This window comes from Zootoca vivipara, chromosome 8 (assembly GCF_963506605.1).
Source record: "Zootoca vivipara chromosome 8, rZooViv1.1, whole genome shotgun sequence".
NCBI lineage: Eukaryota > Metazoa > Chordata > Lepidosauria > Squamata > Lacertidae > Zootoca > Zootoca vivipara.
In genome coordinates, this window is record NC_083283.1 from 39108511 (window position 1) to 39123907 (window position 15397).

Below are 15397 nucleotides of genomic sequence, written 5' to 3' on the forward strand. Positions count from 1 at the left end.
CATATTAATGAAACTAGCATACATAATGCATTATTTTAGGGGAAATTGCTTGAAGAGTGAGTATATTAGTCAGAATGTTATACAAAAATGTGTTTATTTGATTTAATAAATATTTTATACAGCTTGACTGTAAAAATCCCCAGAGTGCTTTACAAAAGGAAGAAAGTACATAATAAATTTGCACTGAAGTGCTGCTGATTTCTTTTTTTAAAAAATCCTAAATTGCTCTGGAAGTGGGAATTTAAAATGTGATTTTAAAGTTGAGCAGACACAGGAGCCCCTGCCTTGCTTCCCCTATATCCCTTCCAATCTTGATTGACACACCTGGGTTTGCTCCAGCTGAACAGCTGTGTCTCTTCACTTGAGGAGGCACAGGATCCTCACCTGCCCTGAACTTAATCCAACTGAGTGATCACAAAGCTCCTCCCAGACCTAACAAGCCCTATGGTCTCCACCTGGTCAACTAGTAAGCTGGGATGTGTGCCATTGCCTGCCCCAGGCTCCTGAAGTCTACTTCTCACTGTTCCAGATGCCTGCCAGAGCCTGCCTTGTCTGCAGAAATTGGGACACGCCTGATTCTGGTGCTTTGTCCTCTTTCCCTGGCTCCTGTGATCTGTCAGCTGCCCCTTCAACATCCTCTGATGCCCTGTGAGTACCTTCCCCATCTTCAGTTTGTACCGATAGTGGCTACACCCCTTGCCGGGATCCTCTTCCCTTTCCTTGGTGTTATGCAAGTTCGTGACATTTGGGGACCCTTCTGCTCATTCTGCTAAGTGGGGCCCTCAGTGTCTGCCCCCGCTGGAGGCATCACTGAATGCAGCTAAAGAGAGAAGAAAAAAAGCAAATAGATCTGTAGACTGAAATGAACTTTTTATGGCAGGGACTGGCTGTTATCCAACTACTGATAGGCAAATGCCATGGAAACAGCAATGATTCAGGGTTGGGTCCTTTGCATTTGGAGTGTTGTTGTTTATTCATCGGCATAGTTCTTAATAAATTAGTCGTGTTAACTATTTTCAAGCTATAAAATAAAGAAATATTGGCTATCTTCTTTTAACGAGAATGATTACCCATCTGCTCCTCTTCATCCATGGTTGGGAACTGTGTCCATTAGACTAAAGAAAAATTATGATCCAAATTTCTTCCCACCTCCAAAGTGTATGTAGACTGTTCTGTGCACATAACTGTTTAATGTTTCACAGAATATTCCCTCAACAGAATTTAGTATTGCTGGTGTGTCTAAATATTACTGCTGAGAGGCACGAAGTAACAAACATTTGCACAAAACAACCCACATACTTTTGATTGCACCATTGCCACTTTATAAACCACCTCGGGGAGTGCTGTATTCTATAAACACCATTCCTGCAACGATCTTAAGTAACAAACAGTTTTACTTGGAAAGAATTGGGGGAAATGCAGTGCAAAGGCATCCTTACCTTGTACTGTAGCTACATTAAAGTCTACCTCAGAGGGTGTCCATTACTTTAAATAGAACTACAGTGGTACCTCGGGTTACAGACGCTTCAGGTTACAGACTCCGCTAACCCAGAAATAGTACCTCAGGTTAAGAACTTTGAAATTCTGAGAACAGAAATTGGGTGGCGGCAGCGTGGCAGCAGTGGGAGGCCTCATTAGCTAAAGTGGTACCTCAGGTTAAGAACAGTTTCAGGTTAAGAACGGACCTCCGGAATGTATTAAGTTCTTAACCCAAGGTACCACTGTACTGCAATAATTCAAGCTTTTTCTTTATTTCAAAATCATTATTTGGACCATATGCATGAAATATTTTTTAGTTTTTTAAACAGTAGTATTTAATTTTTTTTAATAGATATTTATTGATTTTCACAGTAGAAAAGGGATTTACAGAGGTTTAGAAAGGATGGGGAAGATACAAAAAAGCAAAAATACAAAAGTCAGGAAAAACAGAAAAAACCAGAAAATAAAAAAGAAAAAATAGAAAACTATATAACTTATCTTTATCACAGTGTATATTGGGACCTCCTCGGGTTCCCGTCCCTGTGTTTCTCAAACACACTTCCAATTTAGCAAATTCTACCTCTAAATATTCACTTTTAATACTAAGTTCTTATTTTCTATTCTAAAATAACCTCTTTTACCTAATCCACAGATTTATTTACCACTTAATTTCTATTCTTAAAATATTACTTTAGCGTATTTTTTTAAATACAATTTAAAATCTTTCCACTCTTCTTCAATTGCTTGTTCTCCCTGGTTGCGGATTCGTCCGGTCATCTCTGCCAATTCCATAAATTCCATCATCTTCATCTGCCATTCATCAATCGTTGGTAACGTTTGCTGCTTCCAGTATTTAGCGATCAACAGTCTCGCAGCTGCAGTGGCATACATGAAAAAGGATACCTTTCTCTTGGGAATCTCCTTCCCTACAATGCCCACTAGGAATGCCTCTGGTCTCTTCACCAATGTGCCTTTTAGCACTTTCTTAAGTTCATTATAAATCTTATTCCAGAAGTCATTCACCAGTGGACATGTCCACCACATGTGGTAAAATGAACCTATTTCTTTCTTACATTTCCAACATTTATTGTCATTGTTGTGGTAAATCTTTGCTAGCTTTTCTGGTGTAAGGTACCATCTGTACATCATTTTCATTATATTCTCCTTTAATAAACTACACGCAGTAAATCTAATATTTTCCTTCCACAACTTTTCCCAATCCTCTATCATAATATTATGTCCCACATCCTTTGCCCACAAAATCATAGCATTTTTAGTTTGTTCATCTTTTGTATGCCATTCTAGCAGCAATTTATACATTCTCGAAAGTATTTTCGTCTTAGGTTCTAACAATTCTGTTTCCACCTTTGACCTCTCAATTTGAAAGCCAATTACTCTGTCCATTTTAAACGCTTCATTTATCTGATGGTATTGGAGCCAATCATCCAATTTACCTTTCAACTCCTCATATGTTTTTAATTTAAATTGGTCTCCATCTTGAATCAACAAATCTCTATATTTCAACCAACCGGTCTCCATATTTAATCTTTTGCGAACCTTGGCCTCCAAAGGCGAAAGCCAATTTGGCGTTTTTCTTTCTAATAAATCTTTATATCTGGACCAAACCTTGAACAATGAATTTCTAACAATGTGCCTTTTAAAACTTCCATGGGCCTTAACCTTATTGTACCACACATATGCATGCCAACCATGAACATTATCATAACCTTCTAAGTCCAAAATATCAGCGTTTTCCAATGTAAACCACTCTTTCAACCAGCAAAAGGCAGCTGCTTCATAGTAAATTTTAAAATCAGGTAGAGAGAAGCCTCCTCTTTGTTTATCATCAGTCAATATCTTATATTTGATTCTTGGCTTCTTCCCTTGCCATATAAATTTTGATAGCACCTTTTGCCATTCTTTAAAACAACTCAGCTTTTCAATTATTGGTAATGATTGAAATAAAAACAACATCTTTGGCAATACATTCATCTTAATCGTTGCTATACGGCCCAATAAAGACAATTTCAGGTTGGTCCACGTTTCTAAATCCTTCTTAACTTCATTCCATAATTTCACATAATTATCTTTAAACAAATTTAAATTTTTTGCAGTCATATACACTCCAAGGTATTTCACTTTTTTAACAAAAGATAAACCAGTTGTTTCTTGCAATTTCTCTCTCTCTTCCTTATTCAAATTTTTATCTAGTACTTTAGTTTTGGATTTATTCAATTTGAAACCTGCTACCCTTCCAAACTCTTGAATAACTTCCAGAGCCCTCTGTACACTGGACTCTGGATCTTGTAAAGTTAACACCAAATCATCCGCAAAGGCTTTAAGTTTATATTGTCTCTTCCCTACAGTTACACCTTTTATTTCATCATCTTTTCTAATCCTGTCAAGCAGGACTTCCAGGACCGATATAAAAAGCAAAGGAGAGAGAGGGCACCCTTGTCTTGTACCTTTCTCAATTCTAATCTCATCTGACACCATATTATTCACGATTATCTTAGCTTTTTGCTCTGAATAGATTGCTTTTACTCCATTCAGAAAACCATTGCCCATTCCCATTTTTTCTAAATTTCTTTTTAGAAATAGCCAAGAAATATTGTCAAACGCCTTTTCCGCATCTATAAACATAAGAATGGCTTTTTTGTTTATCTTCTGCTCCAGCATTTCCAAAATGTCAACTATATTCCTAATATTATCTTTCAAATGCCTCCCCGGAAGGAAGCCAGCTTGATCTTGATGTATAAAGTCTTTCAAAACCTTTTTCAATCTGGAGGCTATTTCAATATAGTATTGCTCTGGTCTATCTTGGCAGCTGTATAATAGTCCCTTAAGAATGCCCCCACACTCCGTTCTGCTAAAAAACGTGTTTTAGAGCATTTTAAAAAGACTTTTAAGTATAAAATTATTTGATCAATTCTTAACTGATATGGGCATGAAAGGTTAAAATTAATATATCATCCAATATACGCTCGAAAGCTAAAATGACCATGAAATCCTATGCTTACTAGATCTCACTGAGTTTGATAAAATCTTATTTCCTGATAACTGTGTCCAGGACTGTAGCCCAGGCATAGGCAACCTTTGTGCTCCAGATGTTTTGGATCTACAACTCCCATGATCCCTGACCACTGGCCCTGTTAGCTAGGGATCATGGGAGTTGTAGTTCCAAAACATCTGGAGAGCCAAGGTTGCCTATGCCTGCTGTAGCCTAAGAGTGCTAAAATAAAACTGTTATACAAATGACTGCTGGTTTGGCCAAAACCACCAATAAAAGACCAGGTAGAAACAGCACATGTTATCAACAGTCTATTCCTCAAAATATTTAACAACAGGCCTATTGAGATTTGAAGCTGTTGATCTCCATTAGCTACATCACTGCAATTATTCCAATAAACAACTGTCGAAGGTGCCTTCAGGCCCAAATTCAGTTCTTTGTAAGCTATGAATTATTCCTCTGTGGTCTATAATGGCAAGGCATTGTTCAGGCTTCCAGCAACAATAATTCATGCTAACTAGGGTTCAGCATACCCTCTTGTGACTTTAGCAGCTTCTGTTGTACCTCTAAACAAATCTCACCTAAGCCACACATAACTCAGAAAACCAAGCTTGATGTTTTGTTGGCTTTCATTGATGGAATTCACCTATAATTTAATTTGCCATCAATATGAGAACCACAGAGGAGTGAAGGAAGGGAAAGTTTGAGCTGCTTAAAGAGATCAGCAGTTTTTGCTTCATAGTTAGTACCATCTCTTGTGTACTATAATGCAGGGGTAGGATACATGGAGATTTAGCATGGTTTTATGTGAGTCCCGTTCATTTTAATGGAATCTTTTCAGGAGAATTTTAGGTAAGGTGTGCTCAGTGTTTGTTAGGGACTAGGTCAAAGGCATTCTTTCTAACTAGGTTAAAACTTTGGGCCTCTAAACACTTTCATTGTGAGAAATATTTACGGAGCAAGGAGGAAAGCATTTAGTTTCAAATATGAAACGTAAGTCCTGGATTGCAAGCATTGCCTGGTAAACTTAGATGTTGCTGACAGCAAAACAAATGATTGAAGTGTCCCTCTAATATAGAAGTTCTCAAATGTTTTTCTCTGGGCCACATTTTCAGGGGGGGGGGGAATTGCTCATGCTATGCTGAAGTTGTGCTATATGATATTAATCAAGCACTGCTACTGGTAGTTGTTTTCCCCCAATGTATTTCTTATCAATAAAAACAAAAAGAAACAACAACTAGCAGTGCTTGATTTATAACATATAGTACAACCTTTATAATAAGATAATGGGACACCCAGAAAATATAAAACAATGCAGCTACATAAGAACATGAATTATTCCCAAAATATAATTATAAACAAGCCTCTTACACATGTACCTTAAGCATGTATGCAAACTTAATGAGAGATGAGAGCTTGCCTTTTGCCAGGTAACCTCATTCACAATATATTAGATCTGATTTGAGACAAACAAGCTCTCATCACTCATCAACACAAAGTCTTTCTCTTTTCTGATCTTTCATAGTTGTCAGATTTGAAAATCCCTGTTCACAACAATATGTTGTGGAGAACTGTAGAAGAATAACCAATGCTCTTGAAGAGAGGTGCAGATGCTGTTTCTAGTTGTAGATCTGTTTATCTATTGATACTCTACTATGCTGAAATGTTTAAATGTTTCTTTGGCTGTCCTTGTCCCACCACACTTGCCATCTTCTCCTGCTGGACCAATGTGGTGTGCCACACCCTTTGAGAACCACTGCTCTAACAGAATGCAAAAGACTACTTGCATATGGGTTCCCACTGTGCAGTATCCATTGTTGATTTATGCAGTAAGTGGAGTAGAACAGTAAATTAGGGTTTGGCTAGGATAAACTGCCACTTTTAGTTCTTTGTGCTACAGTGCTTGAAGGAGCACCGGACAGGCTTACTTTCTGTTGCAATGATCATGAAATATATCCATAACTACACCATATTGAGCCAGTAAGGAACTTTTGTGACATTTTGAAATTTGGTGGAGTTAATGTGAAAAATCCTGTCTCCACATTTAGTGAATTATATATCTGGCAGTACAATAGAGTATTTTAAGGCAGTGAATTTCACATGACTAATTTAGCCAACATGATTTTTGAATTCTGTAATGGGTCTTCTTTCAAACATTGACAACTGTGCTATTGATGACCAGGGGTGCTTCCAGAAAACCTCTGTTGAGAATTCATCCTGATTTATTTGTCTAAACTCCCCTCAAACTTAGTGCAAATTCCACTGTTCATTGAGCATTAACTTTGATTTGTTTATGGGGGAAATCTTACAATGTTGCATCAAGCATTTTTAAATCACATACCTTTTCATTTTCCTATCACTTTCCTTGCTGCAAAGGGTTCTCTCTTTTGTTGGAAGCTTTTTTTAAATGCTAGAGCACCAAATCCTCTTCAGTTTGGAAATCTGAATTTGCAACTATGCACTTGAAACCCTCCTGCAAAATAGTGATAGTCTTAAAGTGTCCCTTGTTGAAGTAGGGGAGTCAGGGATGGCCCAAGACATTTTGGCCCATGAGGAGACCTCAAAATGGCACTTCCTTCCTCACCAGGGAAAAAGGGGTGAGGGAAGCTCTATATCAGGAACAAGAGGAGGAAAAAGATTGACATCGGGATCTGTTGTACCAATGAATCCTTCTCACATTAACTGGTGGGCCAGTCCTGACCAGTGACTTGCGTTGATGGTGGAGGGGCCTTAGGGAGGTGGTGCATAGATTTTTCTTCACTACCCTCCATAAGCAGAGAGAAGCACCACCACTGGTGTATGTAGGGGTGTCCATTGCAGTTGGAACCCCTAGCTTCACCTAGGTGGGTTGTAAGCTGCTATTGATGGTTCTATTGCCAGCAGTAGAGCATAAAGTGTTTTTGGACAGTGTGCCAGGGACTTTGGATCTGCTGGATCCTACCTGGGAATAAGCCTCACAGAACTCAGACGTGAGGACTCAAGCATATTGATTGTAATGCATAGCTGAATGCCACCTTTTACAGTTCCCTCTCACCGCCGCCTCATCACACAATCCCCTGATTTATAGTGGACCTGAGATGGCTGAAATGCAAAGGGAAACAGGGAAGACAATATGTGCTCAATCTGAATTCACTGCTCATCTGTATTTGTTGGACTTGGAGGCTTCTGCCATGAATACACAGTCCTTGTATGGATGTGCTTGAAGGTGACTGGGCATTGGAAGCTTATTCATCCTGTAAATCATTCTTCTTCAGCAATGTGTTTTGCATTACAACTTCAATCAGTCTCGGTGAAAGAGTTGTAGTGAAAACATCTGGAGGGCATCAGGTTGGGAAAGGTTGCTGTAAATGAAAGCAACCAGGAGAAGTAGGAGCCTTTGCTGACGGAGATGATTAGTGCATGTTAGATTCAAGTGCACTCCTGCTCAGAAAACATACCAAGGGATGCATATTCCCAGAAACGATTATCCAGTTCTAGGATTCACCTTCTGTCCCATTAAAAGCTAAGAAGTAGAAGCAAATCCATTAAATATGACTATCATTGTTGGCTATTTATATCCAATTTTTTTTTGATGTTCTTTAAAATCTATTGACTCCATAGTCTGTTGATTAGTCAGTTTTATTAGCATGTAAAATACCATGGAAACTCTCTACTCCCTAAGCTTGCCAGGATTTATTTTAAAATAGTAATGTATTATTATGTAGCTGCAATCTCCCTTAAACATAACATGCTTTAAACATTTTATAAATTGGAAACTAATTAGGGGGAAATGTTATAGCCATTACTCTCACTAGGAAAAAAAATGGAAACTAATTTAAATAACGCGAGAAAACTCACTTACCCGTAGAAAAATTGGCTCTTTCATTTCTAACAGTACACATATAATTGTCATTAGGTTGTAGTTTGCTACTCTGGTGCTACATTTTAACAGGCGGTGGGTCATATTCATCCTTTGAAATGAAATTAATAGATCAAGTATGATATGATGTAAAAAAAAAAAATCCATACTATAAGAATAAAACTCACCATGCCACATAATTCTGATTTGTTTAGATGGAATGCAGGAGACAGATACCATTAAAATTAAAAGGTTTTAGCAGTATGACTTCAAGTACCCTTTATACAGTGAATTCTTCCAACCGACTTTAACTCATTTCAACACAGCATTAGGTATATTTAGGATGAAACAAACACGACCACTGTGGTGTTCAAAATACAATGGCAGAAATGGTCAATGTTATTTTGAAATAAGTATCTGACTCATTGATCCTATCATACTACCAGGGTCATAGAAACAGTAAGTATATACCCTATATCTAGCTTAATCATATAGTAATGAGAAATACATGTCTAAACTTTCCGTAAAGCACTTTGACTCAGAAAATATTATTATCTCATGGCATGTCTCCTCAAACAGTATGGATGCATTTCCCCTAATGTTTAAACTTAAACCAAACTTCCTCTAGTTTGTTTATGCCCCTACATTCAGTAGACGGCATAAGCAATAATCCCTTGTTTTCCTTCAAGCATCATTTTAATAGTTAAAAAGAGTCAACATGAAGAACAGACTAATAAACTGACTTGCGTTTTTCAGTTCCTTTGGTGTGCTCAAATTGTCCTAAGAATGCTTCACTAAGTGTTCAGACCAGGCATCCCCAAACTGCGGCCCTCCAGATGTTTTGGCCTACAACTCCCATGATCCCTAGCTAACAGGACCAGTGGTCAGGGATGATGGGAATTGTAGTCCAAAACATCTGGAGGGCCGAAGTTTGGGGATGCCTGGTTCAGACTATACTCCTTAGCTTCTGACACAGAAACAGCCCAGATGGGCCTACTGTGTTATTTTTCTGCTTGCTGTGTGAAAATAATCTTAAACTCCTATATGTGTCTCCCACTGTTTTTCTGTTTAATATTTCCTATGGGCACAACTTTTTTTCAGCACCTCTCAGATGGGCACCATTGCAATTCTAAGAGAACAGGAGAGGTTGTCGTGGTGAGTTCTGGCACCTCTTTTTCTAGAAAAATAGCACAGCTTATAGGACAGTTTACTAAACTGTTAGATAATTATAAATGCTATTACACTGCCCACTATTTGGGTAGCTTTGATAGGAGAGGAGGTGCAGCCCATGAGATTATAAGCAGTATCAGTCTTGCCTTGGATAGAAGGGGTGAGGTTGTCATGTGTCCTGGAAACCATAAAAGTCTTTGCAGGATAAGACTCTGGAGATACTGCTACATTTATCTTCAGAAATGTGGAGAAGCAGAAGAGGAAATCACACTTCCTTAGTTCCTCTGCGGTTTACCGATATTAGTCTGACAATCCCTTATCTTTTGACCCTACCTTATTCACCACTCTGTTGGTGAATAAACATTAATAGAGGAGGGGAGGACAAAGATAAACACTGGATTTTGGCTTATATAATATTTGTTCTGGAGAATATCCGAACAAACAGTAGGAGGGATTGGCATAAATACATTGACTACTTTTAACAAGTTCCAGAGACTGCATTTATAGTTAGTAGTTTCCAGGATCAATAGCTTCTGGCATTCAAATCAATACAACTTAACAATAAACTGCGGTACTGAACATCACACAGTGTAATTTGGCTCTCCCATCTGATGACAGAAACCATTATAGCAGATGAAAGAACACTTTTAACAGAAGGACCCTGGAACTAGCAGTGATTAGCAAATTTCACATTAAACTAAGACTAAACTGTTGGGAGTTTTCATTTTTTAAAAACCACATTCAAATTTATTTGTGTTCTCAGCTTGTCAGCAAAAGAATGCTCTCAAAAACATTGTGTGGTGATAACTTATGGCAGATGTACCCATGTAATTACAGAAGAAAAGAATACAGTGGCGGGGGAAAGACTGACTTCAATAAACCCTTCTGGAAGTCAGCATTCCCAATCGAGTCAGAACTGAATTTCGTATGGTGATATGAGGAGCTATAATAATTCAAAGCATTTGGATTTTATTGTATAACTGTTCAATATAGGAGAAAGACGACTTTAAAATGTCAGTGGTTAATTCATGTGCTGATGTTCTGAGCTAGCCTGGAGAGGCAGGAATATTGCCACTTTAACTAAATATGCAATGGGGGAGGGGAGTACTGTTCTTACTTTGGAAAATGGTGTTCTAAAGTTGAGGCCGTATCCATGGCCCTTGTTGCATCAGCACAAGGATTTTTGCTTGCACAACAAGAATTTTCCCTCTCTACTCCCTCATCGCTTTCCCCAAACCTCCCAGATCTGCAGGAACAAATTTAGGCAACACATGGCTGGGCTGGGCGGGGAAGGTCATTGGCTGATGGGATGGTTACTTTGTGCTACGTGTACTAGCCTTAAAATTGGTTTTGTTGTTGTTGTTGTTGTTTAGTCGTTTAGTCGTGTCCGACTCTTCGTGACCCCATGGACCATAGCACGCCAGGCACTCCTGTCTTGTAAAATTGGTTACTTCTTCCAGAACAGAAGATATATTTTCCTGGAATGATATATGTCTAGGAAAGGCCTATAAGTCTTTGGGTGAATGGCAGGTTTATATAAGGCACTCAGGCCCAAGGCTTAAGTGACTCAGTAGATTACGGGTCCAAGGCTGGCTTTAGTGGGTTGCAATGTCACTGAAACTTTAAAATTCCACAACATATTTGGCACACTCCTACACACCTGTATTCTGAACCAGGTGCCTAAAGTTTATTTCCAGTTCTGTCTGTAATCTATTTCAAATAAACATTTCTGCCTAGTTACAACTCCTCTCTTCCATGCCTTCCCTCATAAACATTTACTCAGCTGACTGTTGGCTATGGCTGTTATAACATTAGCAGGATAGGAATAAGGTCTCTCAGTCCATCTCTTCCTCCAGGTGCTGGCTAGAGTGGTGCGGAGGAAGACATTTGACCTCTAGGCTTGAGAGCCCCCACCCATGCACTACAACTATCATAACAGCAGTTCTTGGTAGCCTCCCTCAGGAACAATTTTCTCAGACTGAGACGCCACCTGCACTATACATTTAAAGCACTCTTATACCACTTTACGAAGTCATGGCTTCTCCCAAAGAATCCTGGGAACTGCAGTTTGTTAGGGGTGTTCAGAGTTGTTGGGAGTCCCCTGGTCCCCTCACAGAACTACAATTCCCATAGTGGTTTAACAGCCCATCCTTCTAATATTTGGTTTAATTGGTCCATGGGGTCATGAAGAGTCGGACATGACTAAACGACTAAACAACAACAATAATTAAGAATAGGTCATGCAAGGCCTGGAACTCTTGGTATGATATATCCAGTGTCAGGACGTCTGCATTCTAGATGTATTTCAAGAAAGGAAGCAATCTTTACTTGTTCTCTGGAGTTGTTAGGACAAAGCTGATTGCTCAATGGAACATATGAGGAATCACCTGCTGTTTCCAAATTAAGTCAGTGACATGGCTCTCTGCCATCTTTCCCTAAGTCCCAGCAATGACAGTTAATGGGTTGAAGCAAACCTCCATTAACTCAGTAGTAAAGAACTCAGAGTACAAATATAATTTGACTTCAGGAAAATGATCCATTCTGGATCTTAATCCCCAAAGTCTGAGACTCTCTTATCCTTACTAAGGCAAAGCTTCAGCCACATTCTGGTCCAGCACTGGCTGGGTAAATAGGAACATTCCAGGATCAAATCAGAAGCCGGGATGGATTTGTAATTCCCTGGAAGATCAGGACACTTGGAGGGTTTGGATCCTAAGTTAGTGGGTGAAAGGAGGAATTGAGACATGTAGCCCTCCATGCATAGATGGACTACAACTTCTCAGGGCTGCCAACTTGAATAAAATACTGTGGAGGCCCAGGTAAGCCCCACCCCGCATAATCAATCATATGACACAGTGCACACACACCATTTGAATGGGAATGCCCATAAACTGACTGAGGCAGGTGGCAGTTGGAGCATCGAGGGCCACTGGTTTCCCATGTTTGAGTTAAAGGAGCATTATTTATAGCCCTAAAGCTTGTGATTTGTCTGTAAATAAGTGCTGTACATAATAGATGAATATTAGATTCAGGATGGAGCTTTCTTTCAGTCAGGAGTAGAAATTTGTCACTTCTGAAATGCTGTTTTTAGGGCGTAGAAGAATAGGAATTGACATAATGGGTATCATAATAATCTGACTTTTAAGACAACACCATATATTAGTTACTCATTCATTGATTCATGAATGGCACATACGCTGGAGAGGAGACATTTCAACAAACAGTGAATCATATCCTTTTATTCCCCCAACTTTTTGCCTTCAGATATAATTAGATATTCTTTTTGACTTTTCAGAATAGTATAGTTCTGTATCTGCTTATTATTCACCTCCCTTTCTTGGATGCATAGATTTCTGTTTAGTTTCTATTTGCTTCTTCATATTTATAGGCAATAAATATTTCATCAATCGGGGAGATATACTGTATCTGTTCTACTGTTGCATTTGAAGCCTGGAGCAGCTGAGAAAACATGGCAAATCAATCCTATTTTCAGCTTCCATTTGCAAATTTTGATGGTGGGGGGGGCATTGTAGGTGGCATTGGTGGTGGCAGTATGCCAGTTCCTGCTACCTTTGTCCCCAAGACCTGGCATGAACTGAAAGGTGGGAGTGAGATGAAAGAGCACCCCTCTATCTCACCTGCTATGCTGGCCACGCCTGTGAGATGGTGAGCAGAACATATTCTCCTCCCCTTCTCTTTGCTTGGTTCATGTAATTGTCTTAGGTGAAAGTTTAGATGTGCAGATAAATCTTTCCCAGCTTCCCCTCCTGCAGATGCTACTTTGATAAGCATGTTTAGTAGCAGCAGCTACAGGGCAGGAGGTGTGTGTGTGTGGTGCTGGGTATTGTGCCTAATATTTGGGTGTTGTCTTACCTTGAACTCCACTAGAACAAACTGTGACTGCACAGCATATGTCTATGAATCATTGGGATGCATTCTGGACTGTACTTCCTATTTACATAGGAAATATCTAGGCTATTACTAGCTTAGTGAATAATAGGATTTAAGGCTGCAATTTGGTGTGCACTTGTGAATCCCCACTGGCACCAGGTCTGCCTTTTGCAACTTGGCCCATTTCTGCCTTCCAGAAGAGCAGCAAGGGAGACTCAAGAGAAGGAATGATATTCAGGATGAAGAGTGGCTAGACCTTTTCCTGCTCCCTCACACTTCTGATAGGTTCTAACAGTGCCTGTCCATCACTTTGATGCGTTGTTGACCAAAAAATGAGCCAAAAAGCATGACTAAAGTACCAGCTTTTGATCCTAGGAATGTAAAATAAAATATGGTGCCCGGATGTGGGTTGGCTCGAGGGATTTTTCTGCTAAAGGCAAAGGATAGCAAAATAATCTACCATCCCCAACCCATGTCCATTATGTCTATCACTATTTACCAAGAAATATATCCGTCCATGCACAGTCTAGAACTGCCTTCTGCCAGCAGCACACAGCAAATCAACTGTTGTGATGCAGTATACCCTCCTTAACCGATAGCTGGAATAAATCCAATGAATTTCTGGAGATTGCAGGTTGAAGCTTGCAAGGTTATAAGGCATACAACCCCATACTGTAATTCAATGCCTGTGTGCTAAGATAGATCCACAGTACATTCATGTTTTTCAAAAGACTATTGCAAATAGCAGTCAGCGGCAACTGTGTATTGACAAAAGACATGAGTAAATACCAGAACTGATTCTATCTGGAGTTTCAAGTATTGCAGCACAAGCTTGCAGTGTAGCATCTAAAACAGGGTTCTATGCTGGGCAGAGCTGGTAGGTCAACAAATTCCTAAAACCTCCCTCTGTCTTTACCAATATTATGCTGTTGCTAAAAGACTCTCTTACAGTCCCTGAAGCTGATCTTCTTACCATCTGGCTCAAACATGGCTGAGGAGTATTTTGGGATGAGAGAGAACCCTGACCTCATCCTGAATATTCTCTTTGCATCATTGATCCTCTGTTACATAGAGCTTGTCCACCTGATATGCTGACCCTTTTGAACCAGGCTGGAGTCTTCTGTCTACTTACTTATTCTGACTATTAAAATTTGAAACAAAGGGCTACTTCACATAGTTTCTACTCCACATGTTGATGAAAACTATTTCATGTGGGGAATGCATTGGTGGATTCTCCCCTAGGAAATATGGTTCTGGGCACTGCTGTTAACTCAACTGCTCCCAAATTCCTCTTCCCAAACAAACACACCCTGGAGCCAGAAAGAGCACTGTAGAACTGAATGGGAAGAACAAGTTTGCATTTCTTTTTTTCTTTTTGCAAGAATCAAATTGGAAAATCAGTCTAAATGAATATGATTCTTATCACCAAAATTTAAGAAAAAACTCTGGTTGGTTGAGTAGTGTTGGTGCATGATTTCAAGCAATCAAGAATGTTAGCTAAAATAATGTCTTTTTTTTAAAGTCAACAAAGCCTTTAGGTGCTTTGTCTCTGAATACTAGACAATAAAATGTTCAAAATCTTGTTTCAGTTTCAAGCTAGAGTGCAATGCTTGGGGGGAAATGCTTCCAGATACAGTCAAGCATTAAGTGCTGGACAAAGTATACAAACTTCAGTGACATCACAAAGTTAAATGGCAGAGGCAATTAGTAGAACTCATCCCAAACCGTGTCTTCAGAGATTTCTCAGCCAATGGTCCATTTAAAAATACAGGTGTACATGACAACATACACAATTAAATAATCAATCACACTTTTCAGAATCTTTAGAGTGTAGCAGTAATCCACAATTATAGAAGGCCTTATTCATAGCAATAGAAACAGACTACTTTGCCCTCTGGAGAGTTAATCTGACAGCTGGAGCTTTGGATTTTTATTGCACAACACACTGTGATGTATTCATCATTCTTAGTTCTGCCTGGTGAGTTCTCGATCCCCGAGTGGTGAAATGG